Source organism: Planococcus citri, chromosome 4 (genome assembly GCF_950023065.1).
Source record: "Planococcus citri chromosome 4, ihPlaCitr1.1, whole genome shotgun sequence".
Taxonomy (NCBI): domain Eukaryota; kingdom Metazoa; phylum Arthropoda; class Insecta; order Hemiptera; family Pseudococcidae; genus Planococcus; species Planococcus citri.
The window spans coordinates 29,306,227-29,321,234 of NC_088680.1; the positions used below are offsets into that span (position 1 = coordinate 29,306,227).

A 15,008-nucleotide genomic window follows, 5' to 3' on the forward strand; every position below is an offset into this window, starting at 1 on the left:
AAAGATAAATGAAAAATTTCTTCACTGCCCAAACAATTGCAAGGGCTTCCTTATCAATTGTACTATATTTGCGCTAGAGCCCTGCGCCGCCGCGCCGCGCCGCCGCCGCCACCGATTTTTCAAACATTTTTCAAGCCGCCGCCGCCGTTTCAAAAATTACTTCAGCCGCCGCAGCCGCCGCCGAGTAATCTGCTTGGCTGAGCCGGCTCAATTCACTCAATCAGCAAATTTCAGGGGGATTTTTCGAATATTTTGACTTTTTCAAAAACAAAAATCAAAACTTTTCGTCATTAAAAACAGCCAATCTTTTCAGCTCGGAAAAAATTGGTATTTTCATTTGAGAAGTTGAATTTGATTTTGCTTTCCAATTTTTATTTTGGGGTAATTTTACAATTTACGAAAAATTACCCCAAAATTTCAACTTTGTAGCCGGCTAAGCCGCCGCCGAGCAAAATTTTGGCAGCCGCCAAGACCTTCGGCTGGAATCGGCTCCGCCGCCAGCCACAGTGCTGCGCATACTGTAGCCGCCGCCGATCATTTCGCTGTCGGCGCAGGGCTCTAATTTGCGCTGTGTGCTATTTAAACTTTTTGAAGCAAAAGCTATGGGTCTTTCAGATCCATCAGGGAGTTTATGAGATAGCACTGCGCCTAAACCAACTGACGAAGCATCAGTAGCTAAAATCAATGGCAAATCTTTATTAAAAGGAATTAGAACCCTATCACTGACGATTTCATCAGCAAGTTGCTTAAAAGCTGACTCACAGTTTTTTGTCCATTTGAACTTTTTGTCACTGCGGAGACGTTTATTCAAAGGTTCAATCAATGTCGCGAAATTCGGAATAAATTGATGATAATGATTTGCCAACCCAATCAGACTTCGTAATTTTGAAACATCTGTTGGGCGTTGGGTTTTCAAAATCTTTTCGATTTTATCTTTGGTTTTATGAATACCAAATTTATCGATTTTATAACCAAGATATTTCAAAGAAGTTTCGAAAAATGAACACTTCTCTTTATTTAGACGAATGTCATTTTCCTGAAGAATTTTCAGAACCATTTCAAGTCTAGCTAATAGCTCTTCAGCAGAAGTTGCTTGAATTTTAATATCGTCGAAAAAGACAGAAACACCTTCAATGTTACCTAATAGGGAGTCAATATAACGTTGTCAAATACTTGGCGCGTTTTTAATACCGAAAAATAATCTTTTGACCTTGAAATTACCCAAATGGGTTGAAAGAGTTTGCAATAATGAAGAATCCTCATCAGACTCTAAATGCAAATATGCATTTTTGATATCAAGTTTACAGAATAAAATTCCTCCAGTCAATTTTGAGAAAATCTCATTAAGATGTGGAATGGGGTATTTATCATCAACAAGAAACTTGTTCAAGGTGGATTTATAATCTCCACAAATTCGAATTCTCCTACCTTTTTTGAAAACAGGAACGATAGGAGTTCCCCATTCAACTTGATCAGTTTTTTCAATAATACCTTGTTTTTCAAGGTCACGCAATGCGTTTGAAACTTCTTCGCGAATAGCAAAAGGAACAACTCTAGGTTTAAGAAACACTGGAGTAGAATTTTCTCGAACATTTAAATGAAATTTGAAATTTTTGGCTTTGCCAACAGACTCGTCGAAAAGTGACGAATATTTCTTCAAAATTGCATCAAGTGCAGTTTTCTTCGAATCAGGTTTTATTTCAACCTTGTGAAGATTTAAATGAACATTATTGCGCTTATCAATAATATTGAGAGCACGTAACCAAGGCCTACCAATTATGGTATCTGTTTTCTCTTTGACGATAACAACTGACAAATTCTGAGCCTCAATATTTTCAAATTTGACCAAAGAGCATAGATAACTACCTATGGGTCGCCTACATTCCTTAAAATAAGAAACCAAGGTGCAATTTGGAGGGTCCAATTTTGCACGAGGGAAAAGTTTTTGAAAATTTTCAAAACACATAACTGACATGCCAGCACCTGGATCGAATTCCATATCAACAGGTACGTTATTAATAATAACGGGCATGATAATTTTATCATCCATTTTTCTCAAATCTGACAAATGATGGATGTCTACTGAGATTTCAGACGAATCAGACGAATAGTCAAAACGATCAAGCAATTTAACTTCTTTTGAAGACTTGAAATTTTTACCCTTTCTAGGATTTTTGGAATTTTTATGCATAGTGGATTGAGAAGAATTTTTACTTAAACAAGCAGGCGAAATATGCCCTTTTTTTCCACATGCATTACAGGTACTCTCTTTGTGTGGACACTCATCAGGTGTGTGATTGGTCCAACCACATCGAGAACATTTTTTAGACGAAGAATCTAACTGATAATGGGTTTTCATAGTTTTCCCATTATTTTTAAAATTGACTTTATGAATGGACGAAGAATCTTGACCAGTCACATTATTTGTTTGAGCAGAAGCTGCTTTAGTCAATTCGTAATTTTTTGCAACAGTGACAGCTTTTTCAAAAGTGTCAGGTTCAGATTCAAAAATTTTATAACGAATTTCGTCACTCAGAATACCTACACTAAATTGTGTAATTAAACCTTCTTGAAGCCATTGAGAGGGAAATTTACAAGACATAGAAAGCCTTTTTAATTCAGCAGCATATTCCTGGATAGCTTCACTTTCCTTCTGATTGCGTTTGTAAAATTTAAAACGCTCAGCATATTTATTTGGCTCTGGATTAAAATAATCGGATAACTTGCTTACTACCTTGTCAAAAGTGATGGAGGTATCTTCTGGCTCCAAAGGGGCACAAAGATCGCAAAGTCGTTCATAAGTTGATATGCCAATAGCATCCAATAAAATTGGTTTCTGCTTATCCGCGGGAACACTGTGGAGAGTGAATTTATTCTTCAAAACTTTCACATATGTTGACCACTTGCAGTTCTTTTCATTAAAAGTTTCAATTTGGAAATTGATGCGAAAAGTTTCGCGTGTTGGCGTGTTGGTTGAGGTACAGCACCAATAGCACCATCCGCACCATCCGGCATTGCGATTAATTATCGAATCGATTGTTAATCACGAAAAATATTTAAATCAAAAATTCGCACACGAAAAATTCGCACTATTGAGATCTATATTGAATAGATCCCATCCTCGTCGCCAATGTTGTAGTCGGCGCGAAAATACTCATCGCCGAACCAACGAATATGTAAAAATACACGAACGCATAGTCGAATGTGTTTATTAACTCGTATGTTACAAGACTGCCGATGGCAGGAAAACCATATAGCCGCGAGAGCTAACGAGAGCTATATTCAAGGTCTAAAACTGGAGACATTATCGAGATGATTTATGACCTTCTCGAAGTGTTATGTAGGTATAAATACATAGGTATAAAATACATGTACAATACGTATTTGAAGTCACCACAGCAAGGGTTTGAGATTTTACATAAACAAGGGGGAGGCAAGGGTTTCAGATTTCACATAACCAATGGGGAGGCAAGGGTTTCAGATTTTACATGATCAAGGGGGAGGCAAGGGTTTGAGATTTTACATAACCAATGGGAAGGCAAGGGTTTCAGATTTTACATAACTAAGGGGGAGGCAAGGGTTTCAGATTTTTTTGTTTAGTCGTTCTGATGAGGATTGAAAAATTTTACATGGCCAAGAGGGAGGACAGGGTATGAGATTTTTTATTTGAGTCGTTCTAAAGAGGGTTGAAACATTTTACATGACCAAGGGGGAGGCAAAGGCTTCTGATTTTACATAACCAAGGGGGAGGCAAGGGTTTGAGATTTTTTTATTTTGTCTTTCTATTGAGCGTTGAAAAATTTTTGATAACCAAGGGGTGGCAAGGGTTTGAGATTTTACATAACCAAGGGGGAGGCAAGGGTTTGAGATTTTTTTGTTGAGCCGTTCTAATGAGTGTTGAAAAATTTTACATAACCAAGAGGGAGGACAGGGTTTGAGATTTTTTATTTGAGTCGTTCTAAAGAGGGTTGAAACATTTTACATGACCAAGGGGGAGGCAAGGGCTTGAGATTTCGGATAACGAAGGGTGAGGCAAGGGTTTGTGGGAGGCAATGGTTTCAAATTCTTTTGTTGAGTTGTCCTAATGAGATTAGAAAATTTTACATGACCAAGGGGGAGGCATGGGTTTCAGATTTTTTTGTTTACTCGTTCTGATGAGGATTGAAACATTTCACACAACCAGGGGGGAGGACAGGGTTTGAGATTTTTTATTTGAGTCGTCCTGATGAGGATTGAAACATTTTACACAACCAAGGGGGAGGACAGGGTTTGAGATTTTACGTAACCAAGGGGGAGGCAAGGGTTTCAGATTTTTTTGATGAGTTGTTCTAATGGGATTAGAAAATTTTACATGACCAAGGGGGAGGCAAGGGTTTCAGATTTTACATAAGCAAGGAGGAGTCAAGGGTTTGAGATTTTTTTGTTGAGTTGTTCTAATGAGATTATAAGATTTTACATGACCAAGGGGGAGGCAAGGGTTTCAGATTTTTTTGTTTAGTCGTTCTGATGAGGATTGAAACATTTATAACAACCAAGGGAGAGGACAGGGTTTGAAATTTTTCATTTGAGCCGTTCTAAAGAGGTTTGAAACATTTTACACAACCAAGGGGGAAGACACGGTTTGAGATTTTACATGACCAAGGGGGAGGCAAGGGTTTCAGATTTTTTTGATGAGTTGTTCAGATGAGGATTGAAACATTTTACACAACCAAGGGGGAGGACAGGGTTTGAGATTTTTTGTTTGAGTCGTTCTAAAGAGGGTTGAAACATTTTACATGACCAAGGGGGAGGCAAGGGTTTCAGATTTTACATAACCAAGGGGGAGGCAAGGGTTTTAGATGTTTTTGTTGAGTCGCTCTAATGCAGTTTGAAAAATTTTACATAACCAAGGGGCAGGCAAGGGTTTCAGATTTTTTTCGTTTAGTGGTTCTAATGAGGATTGAAAAATTTTACATGGCCAAGAGGGAGGACAGGGTTTGAGATTTTTTATTTGAGTCGTTCTAAAGAGGGTTGAAACGTTTTACATGACCAAGGGGGAGGCAAGGGTTTGAGATTATACATAAACAAGGGGGAGGCAAGGGTTTCAGATTTCACATAACCAATGGGGAGGCAAGTGTTTGAGATTTTACATGACCAAGGGGGAGCAAGGGTTTGAGATTTTACATAACCAATGGGAAGGCAAGGGTTTCAGATTTTACATAACTAAGGGGGAGGCAAGGGTTTCAGATTTTTTTGTTTAGTCGTTCTGATGAGGATTGATAAATTTTACATGGCCAAGAGGGAGGACAGGGTATGAGATTTTTTATTTGAGTCGTTCTAAAGAGGGTTGAAACATTTTACATGACCAAGGGGGAGGCAAGGGTTTCTGATTTTACATAACCAAGGGGGAGTCAAGGGTTTGAGATTTTTTTGTTGAGTTGTTCTAATGAGGTTTAAAAAATGTTAAATGACCAAGGGGGAGGCAATAAGGGTTCGAGATTTTTTATTTTGTCTTTCTAATGAGCGTTGAAAAATTTTTGATAACCAAGGGGTGGCAAAGGTTTGAGATTTCACATAACCAGGTGGGAGGCAAGGTTTGTGATTTTACATAACCAAGGGGAGGCAAGGGTTTGAGATTTTACATGACCAAGGGGGAGGCAAGGGTTTCAGATTTTTTTGATGAGTTGTTCTAATGAGATTAGAAAATTTTACATGACCAAGGGGGAGGCAAGGGTTTCAGATTTTTTTGTTGAGTTGTTCTAATGAGATTAGAAAATTTTACATGACCAAGGGGGAGGCAAGGGTTTCAGATTTTTTTGTTTAGTCGTTCTGTTGAGGATTGAAACATTTTACACAACCAAGGGGGAGGACAGGGTTTGAGATTTTACGTAACCAAGGGGGAGGCAAGGGTTTCAGATTTTACATAACCAAGGGGGATTCAAGGGTTTGAGATTTTTTTGTTGAGTTGTTCTAATGAGGTTTAAAAAATGTTAAATGACCAAGGGGGAGGCAATAAGGGTTCGAGATTTTTACCGACTTTGCCGGAAACGGAAAAGTAAGGTATTGTATTTGTCATGATGGTTGAGGATTTGGGTGGGGGTGGGTTTTCTTGACGTTTTGGAGTGTGCTGATCACGATAAGACATATGGCGCAAAACGAGATAAGTTTATATATATATTTAGGCTATATATATATACTGTCTTATAGTACATTGCGAGATCCGACATATACACAGGCATTGTGAGATCCGACCCAAAAAATTTCGAAAAATGCTAAAAACTCAAATAATAACCCTACAACTTCGTTCGAACGCACGTTCCAGTGTGTAAACAGTGCCTTTCTATGCATTGCCGCCATCAATTTCGCGATCCGCATAAACCGAGATCCACCAACGGCCTAAACCTGATTTGGGGGTGGATCTCGCAAGATGCGTCGTTTATCTATTTTCAAAAATTGTATATAAGTATATAAATAGTAGGTAAAACGAGATCCGGCTGAAAATGTGTGTACAGGGTCCCCCGGATCTCACGAGTACCATGGCATATGAGAGAACTTGCGAGATCCGGCAAAAGGATCTCAGGATCCCGCAATGCCCGATTTTATATAAAACGGATCTCGTAATGTATGGTTTTTACATGTATATATATATGGACCTAAGTATCCTCGACGTCACCGTACATAAACAGTACCTTTTGGTCACCAGGCTTTTAAATGCCTCCGGAGGTGTATTTACTTCATATTCGTAACCAGCACAGTTGTAATAGTGCTTATACTCTTTTCCCCACTTGATTTACATGCTTTAAGTTTATACAAAAAAAAATTACGAGAATGGTACCAATTTGCCTCCGACTATAAACTGATCTCTTCCGTGACCTTGTGTATTTAAAAAGATATTGACTATACCAAATTGTCACCTGCTGCCTTGCCTAATACATTACAACTACGCTGGCTACGAATACGAAAATATAACACAACTGGAAGCATTTAAAAAGCGGTGACCAAAAGGTACTGTTTATATGCGGTGACGTCGAGGGTATGTCAGTGTTGATGGAACAAAATTTTCAAAATCTGTATACAGTAGGTGTATACATGACCTTTTCGTCACCGGACAAACTTTTCCCCTTTTACGTTTCAGGGGAAAACAAACCGTTTGGACTTGGTATACACAGGGAAACGTCTTCGTCACCGGCAAAACGCCTCCGTCACCGATTTCGGTGACGAAGAGAACGCGTGAGTATATAAAAGGTGACGTAGAGGTACCGTTTGCATATCTAAGTTTATATATCAATTTATGTATAAATTTGTGTCACGCTGAACTCAAAAGCTCCGAACTTTAAGTGGAAACTGATGATGGCAAAATATTGCTTTGATACTGAACTAGAGAAATTTTTAATTTGGTCGAAATCGATTCAGCCGTTTACGAGATATGAACGTTTAAGGGTGTTTCAACGTTATGGATAAGCAGAAATTTGTGTAAACCCTTATATCTCGCAAACGGCTCACCCCCAACAAACAGATGGGGTGGTTAGGGTGTGTAGGTTGCAGATTGGTACGCCGAAGGTCGGGTGTTCGAATCCCGCGCGAGTCAAGAGGAGAAAATTTTTTGTTGATTTTTTTGTTAATTTTTTTGTTAATTTTATCCGTCCAAAATTTTTTTGCCATAAAAAATCAAAATTTTTCAAAAATTTCTAGTGTAAGTAATTTTTGTTTTAACAAAAAACATTAAGTTTTTGGTAAATAGCCAGTAAATTTTGATAATTTTTTTTTTTTTTTGTTAATTAATAGTAATTTTTAGTAAATAAAATGATTAGTTATTTTTGGTGAATTACTCGTAATTAAAGTTGGTCGAAAATTTTGGTAAATTGCTTGGGTAATTTTTGGTAAATTAGTAAAAACCTTTGACAGTAAATTACTGGGGTAGTTAAAATTCGGTAAAAAATTGGTAAATTAGTGAGGAAATGTCTCGTAAATTACTGAGGTGAATGTTGGTAAATTGCTGGGGTAATTTTTGGTAAAATGGAAAATTGGTAAATTAGTGGGTAATGTCTGGTAAATTACTGAGGTAAATGTTAGTAAATTGCTGGGGTAATTTTTAGTAAATTCGTAAATTTTGGTAAAGTCGTAAATTTTGGTAAATTAATAAATTTGGGTAAATTCGTAAATTTTGGTAAATTCGTAAATTTTGGTAAATCGGTAAATTTGGGTAAATCGGCAAATTTGGGTAAATTGGTAAATTTAGGTAAATTTTGGTAAATAGGTAAATTTTGGTAAATTGGTAAATTTTGGTAAATTGGTAAATTTTAGTAAATTGGTAAATTTTGGTAAATTGGTAAATGTTGGTAAAATGGTAAATTTTGGTAAATTGATAAATTTTGATAAATTCGTAAATTTTAGTGAATTGGTAAATTTTGGTAAATCGGTAAATTTTGGTAAATTGGTAAATGTTGGTAAATTGGTAAATTTCAGTAAATAGCTAAAGGGTATAGGAGGATAAGGTACGGTTTTGGGCCCAGAAATGGATTTCGACGAAATTCACACCAAAGGTTACCCATGATGAGAAGATACGCTCAAAAAAATTTCAGACCCCCAGACCTTTTTTTCAGGGGGGGAGGGGCCAAAATGTGTTTTTTAAACTTTATTTTCCAGTGTTTCGCCAAAAGTAGATAAAAATTTCGCGTTTTTTTGTATCAATTCTTAAGGGTGAGGGGAAGCCCCTGAAATTTTTTCAAAATTTTTCGGACCATTTTTCACAAAATTGTGGCGTTTTGAAAATTTTGAGCGGCCATTTTGTAAAGAAGTTGCGGAGGTACAGTCACCATTTTTTTTTCCTAAAATACGTTATTTAGTCAAGATTAGACCATAAAAGTTTCAACGAGTTTGAGTTGGTGCAACATTGTCAAAAAAAATAAAAACTGACCACGCGTCATATTTGCCGGGGGTTGGGCATGATAGTCCACGGCGCTATCGTGGGTAGTTACGTAGCGTTCGCGCGCGTTACTGTCGTTCGTGGTTGTCTCATAGTCCAGTCAAATAGGGGGGAAAAATGGGTGAACCACATACTCGTTATTCCAATCAAATATTTTTTGGTGAATATTGTCAGAAATGTCAACCCCCTCCCTTCATATATACCCCTCGAAATGGCATTTTTTCGTCTTATTTCATGTTTTTTAACAATGAAAATTGCGAGGAACAATTTTCTAAACATGTTTTTTGGATGTATTTACGACCCCTCAATATCATATATTTTTTCGAAATTTTTGTTTTGGCAGGTCCGTCATGGTGAAAATTTGAAAAAACGAGTCGTAGAGGGGGTAAAATGAGTATTTTGGAAGAATTAACTATTAATGAGTGAGGTGTCGTTTCCGCATGATTCGATACCACTAAGCACGAATATGACGTCAGATTTTCTGCTGCACTCATCAAGCCCCCCCCCCCCCGAAAGTGTCTTCACTCCTTCAGCCTCCTCCTCAATTTTTAATATTTTTGAAATATAGTTATTTTGATGATATTGGTGTTTTCATATGTTTCAAACCTACGGAGCACAAATTTTATGTCAGATTTTGTTTTGCACCTACCTGGCCTCTCCAGGGCCTCAGTCCCCTCCTCAATTTCTACTGTTTTTAAACGGAACTACTTTTATAATATTGGTGTAGTTTTCAAGTGAACCGAACTACCCGAATGGAAATACAAACGTCAGATTTCGTTTTACTCGCACCCAGCCCCTCCGGAGCTTCTACAGGGGCTGGGTAAGTGTAAAACAAAATCTGACGCAACATTTGCGCTTGGGAGGTTCGAACGACACCAGTATCATAACGTCATTATGAGGGGGTAAATATGAAGGGAGGGGGTTGAAATTTCTTATGGGTACACCCCTTACAAATGTTTACAACGTACTTAAAAATGAGAAAAATTGGTTCACATGGGGCTGAGAAAATAATTTTTATTCCATTCCAGAAAAAGGGTGTTTTTCAAAAATGGGATGAGGGGGTCTGGAGATCTGAAACTTTCAATGCGGAAGTTCCTCGTTAAGTACCTTTACCTACCTAGTACCTACCTACCTAACATGCAAATATCAATCCAAAAGCTCACGGAGCCCATTTCTAAAAATTACGTCACTTCGAGGGATCGTAGCGCCACCCCCTTGGGGCTAGGGAGTTGGTTGATAGATCATTCGATAGGTATTTGAGAGGACATAAAATGATCACAAAGCTCATTCTACTCGAAAGTTGATATTTTAGAAGTTTTTAACGAAAATCTGATTTTGAAGGGGTGTGATCCACTGTGGGAGGGGTCGGGGGGATTTTAATATGTTGTTCACCACACTACTCTTGACAATATTCACCAAAAAATATTTGATTGGAATAACGAGTATGTGGTTCACCCATTTTTCCCCCCTATTTGACTGGACTATGAGACAACCACGAACGACAGTAACGCGCGCGAACGCTACGTAACTTCCCACGATAGCGCCGTGGACTATCATGCCCAACCCCCGGCAAATATGACGCGTGGTCAGTTTTTATTTTTTTTGACAATGTTGCACCAACTCAAACTCGTTGAAACTTTTATGGTCTAATCTTGACTAAATAACGTATTTTAGGAAAAAAAAATGGTGACTGTACCTCCGCAACTTCTTTACAAAATGGCCGCTCAAAATTTTCAAAACGCCACAATTTTGTGAAAAATGGTCCGAAAAATTTTGAAAAAATTTCAGGGGCTTCCCCTCACCCTTAAGAATCGATACAAAAAAACGCGAAATTTTTATCTACTTTTGGCGAAACACTGGAAAATAAAGTTTAAAAAACACATTTTGGCCCCTCCCCCCCTGAAAAAAAGGTCTGGGGGTCTGAAATTTTTTTGAGCGTATCTTCTCATCATGGGTAACCTTTGGTGTGAATTTCGTCGAAATCCATTTCTGGGCCCAAAACCGTACCTTATCCTCCTATACCCTTTCAATTCTGGATAAAAATTAAGCCATTAAAAACCTCTAAATTTTGGTAAATTGGTAAATTTAGGTAAATTGGTAAATTTTGGTAAATAGGTAAATTTTGGTAAATTGGTAAATTTTGGTAAATTGGTAAATTTTGGTAAATTGGTAAATCGGTACATTTCGGTAAATAGGTAAATTTCGGTAAATAGGTAAATTTCAGTAAATACGTAAATTTTGGTAAATAGGTAAATTGGTAAATTTTGGTAAATTGGTAAATTTTGGTAAATTGGTAAATTTTGGTAAATTGGTAAATTTTGGTAAATTGGTAAATTTTGGTAAATAGCTAAATTTCGGTAAATTGGTAAATTTCGGTAATAATTTTGTTTTTTGTCAACAATTTTCCTGATATATTATTCCACTTGTAATATGACGGTTACGTCTTCATGAGTACGCTAATTATTATTTGAAAATCAATTTCATAAAAGTGTAATATGATGGCTACTTATGATTGACTATTTTATTTTGTCGATATTTTCGACTTTTCGTATTCATTAAATTGGTAAATTTGGGTACTTCCGCGCATTTTGAAAAATTGGTAAATTTTTAAGTAATGTCTGGTAAATTACTGAGATAAATGTTGGTAAATTACTGGTGTATATTTAGAGCAAAGTCGGTTGATCTTGCGAACTGCGCAAGATGTTTTTTTATTTTGTCTTCCTAATGAGCGTTGAAAAATTTTTGATAACCAAGGGGTGGCAAAGGTTTGAGATTTCACATAACCAGGTGGGAGGCAAGGTTTGTGATTTTACATAACCAAGGGGAGGCAAGGGTTTGAGATTTTACATGACCAAAGGGGAGGCAAGGGTTTCAGATTTTTTTGATGAGTTGTTCTAATGAGATTAGAAAATTTTACATGACCAAGGGGGAGGCAAGGGTTTCAGATTTTTTTGTTTAGTCGTTCTGATGAGGATTGAAACATTTTACACAACCAAGGGAGAGGACAGGGTTTGAGATTTTTCATTTGAGTCGTTCTAAAGAGAGTTGAAACATTTTTCATGACCAAGGAGTGACAAGGGTTTGAGATTTCACATAACCAAGGGGGAGGCAAGGGTTTGAGATTTTACATAGCAAGGGGGGAGGTAAGGTTTAAGATTTTACATGACCAAGGGGTAGCCAAGGGCTTGAGATTTCGGATAACCAAGGGGGAGGCAAGGTTTTGAGATTTTACATAACAAAGGGGGAGGCAAGGTTTGAGATTTTACATAATTAAGGGGGAATCAAGGGTTTCAGATTTCACATAACCAAGGGGGAGGCAAGGGTTTGAGATTTTACATAACCAAGGGGGAGGCAAGGGTTTGAGATTTTTTTGTTGAGCCGTTCTAATGAGTGTTGAAAAATTTTACATAACCAAGAGGGAGGACAGGGTTTGAGATTTTTTATTTGAGTCGTTCTAAAGAGGGTTGAAACATTTTACATGACCAAGGGGGAGGCAAGGGTTTGAGATTTTTTTGTTGAGCCGTTCTAATGAGTGTTGAAAAATTTTACTTGATCAAGGGGGAGGCAAGGGCTTGAGATTTCGGATAACGAAGGGTGAGGCGAGGGTTTGGGGGAGGCAATGGTTTCAGATTTTTTTGTTGAGTTGTTCTAATGAGATTAGAAAATTTTACATGACCAAGGGGGAGGCAAGGGTTTCAGATTTTTTTGTTTAGTCGTTCTGATGAGGATTGAAACATTTCACACAACCAGGGGGGAGGACAGGGTTTGAGATTTTTTATTTGAGTCGTTCTAAAGAGGGTTGAAACATTTTACATGACCAAGGGGGAGGCAAGGGTTTGAGATTTCACGTGACCAAGGGGGAGGCAAGGGTTTGAGATTTTACATAACAAAGGGGGAGGCAAGGTTTGAGATCTTACATAAACAAGGGGGAGGCAAGGGTTTGAGATTTCACATAACCAAGGGGAGGCAAGGGTTTGAGATTTTTTTGTTGAGCCGTTCTAATGAGTGTTGAAAAATTTTACATGACCAAGGGGGAGGCAAGGGCTTGAGATTTCGGATAACCAAGGGGGAGGCAAGGGTTTGAGATTTTACATAAACAAGGGGCGGCATGGGTTCGAGATTTTTCATAAACGGGGGGAGGCAAGGGTTTCAGATTTCACATAACCAATGGGGAGGCAAGGGTTTGAGATTTTACATAACCAACAGGGCCCCTTACTAGTGTTTTTGTAGTCTTCAACAAACTCGTTTTCTTCAAACTCAAAAACGTCAACTGATCAATTAAAATGAACTTTTTTTTTCTCGCAGACATAGCACACAACTGTACTCACAGAGTTCAAAATATAAAATAACCCTTATACTAATTATGCAGCAGAGTGAACCCTTTAAATTAAAATATAAAGTAGGGGGTGTAACCATTCCTCTGTATAAAAGCAGAAAATTACTGCTAGAAAGAGTATATGGTATTGTGCGGGGAGGGGGGGGGTGAAATCATCTCTTGGATAAATTGATCGATTTTGGTTATTATTGGGGGAGGGGGGTTATTTTACCATTTTTGGCGAGGGTCAATTAAGTGTGGTTCATGGAACTGCCCATTCAACTTGCATTGGAACCACCCATTCGCGATCATCTAGAGGTTTATTTTTGTTTGAGCTGGGTATACTCGACTTTAAGCCAGGAAGCTAAGGATTTGCTCCTCAAGCTCCTTAGCTCCTGGCTCAAAGTCCGCCAAAAGTACCTACTAGCGCACTTTTATCAAAAATTGTCAAGAGATTATTTTTTGTCAAAAATACATAGTCAAAACTGTCAAATGTTCTTGACTTTTTCCAAAATTGTGTTGTAGAAAAACTTTGGGCAAAATAATCAAAAAATTCCAAGTTTTGTTTTTGACTAAAATACAAAGTCGAAGAGTGTTGGATTTTTTCAAAATGGCCTAGATCTTTTGTCAAAATAGGTATCCAAAAAATTTCGTTTTTGCCTAATTTGGGTAAGAAGTTTTTTATTTTCCAAAAAGATCTTGTTTTTTCCACATTTGAGGAGAAGCTTTGTTTTTTTTTTGCCAAAATTGTTGAAAGGGTCATGATTTTTGTGAAAACTATCAAAAAAAGTCCACTTTTGTTAAAATTTTTAAAAAATCTCATTTTTAGCCAGGATTGCCAAAATATTCTGTTTGTAAAAATTGTCAAAAAAATCCGTCCTTTTTGATGTACAAAAGGTCCTGTTTTTTTTGCCAAAATTGTTAAAATGGCAATTTTGGGGGGGGGGTGTTTATAATTGAAGGGTTATTACACCCGTGGAGAGAGGGGTTTAGATTTGGTTCATTAGGTTGGTGTTTTTTAGTAGGGTTATGAATTTTTGGATTTCAGAAGGGTTGTCCGGAATAGTCATTGAATTTGGATAAATATCGCTTTTTGATCCAAATTGCATCGTTGGAACTGAAATTATGAAATTTCAAAGTACAATAGATTCAATAAAACACCCGGAAGAGTTGAAAAAAAAGAAAAGAATTCCGCGTACGTATAAATTTCCAGTATAGATAGCTCGAAGTACATAGGTAGAAAACAATAAATACTACAATGGAAAAGTCAACGTATAGTTACTCAGTTTGGCAGGATAGATAAGTAAAAATAAGGTGGGAAAAATGGCGCAGAGAAGAGTCAGCCAGGAGGGAGGCAAGAAAAGAGAGAGAGACGAGCGAAGATACACATAAAAGAAGGAAGTAGGTATATCGTAGATATCACATCGTTAGCGCGAATTCCACACTAGCGTTGTGAAAAATATAGTATACTGGTATATACTCGTAGATACAATTGGTATTTTGAGTTTGGAGCCATTTCCAGCCTTTTCGATGCTTTCCATTAAATAGGTAAGTATTGGCAACTCTCTTATAGTTTCTTCCGGTCGGCGTATCTTTAAAGGATAGAAATTGTTGAAAATTGCGATTTCTCTTGGAGGAGTTCTTTTTTGTCGGTCGGTCGGTCGGTCGGTTCTTCTTCTTCGTTCTTTTTTTTTCATTTCCTTTAATCGTTTATATTATTTCCTTTTTGCGAGTGAGGTTACCTCGTTTAAGAGATGGTTTTTATAGCGGTAGTGAAAATGAAAACGG

At 37.5% G+C, this 15,008-nt stretch overlaps 1 protein-coding gene across 2 annotated transcripts in view; it reads left to right on the forward strand.

Annotated features, from left to right (window-relative positions):
- Positions 1-15,008, forward strand: part of Gfrl (Glial cell line-derived neurotrophic family receptor-like) — a 236,029-nt gene that overhangs the window by 204,202 nt on the left and 16,819 nt on the right. The gene's annotated exons all lie outside the window — the stretch shown is intronic.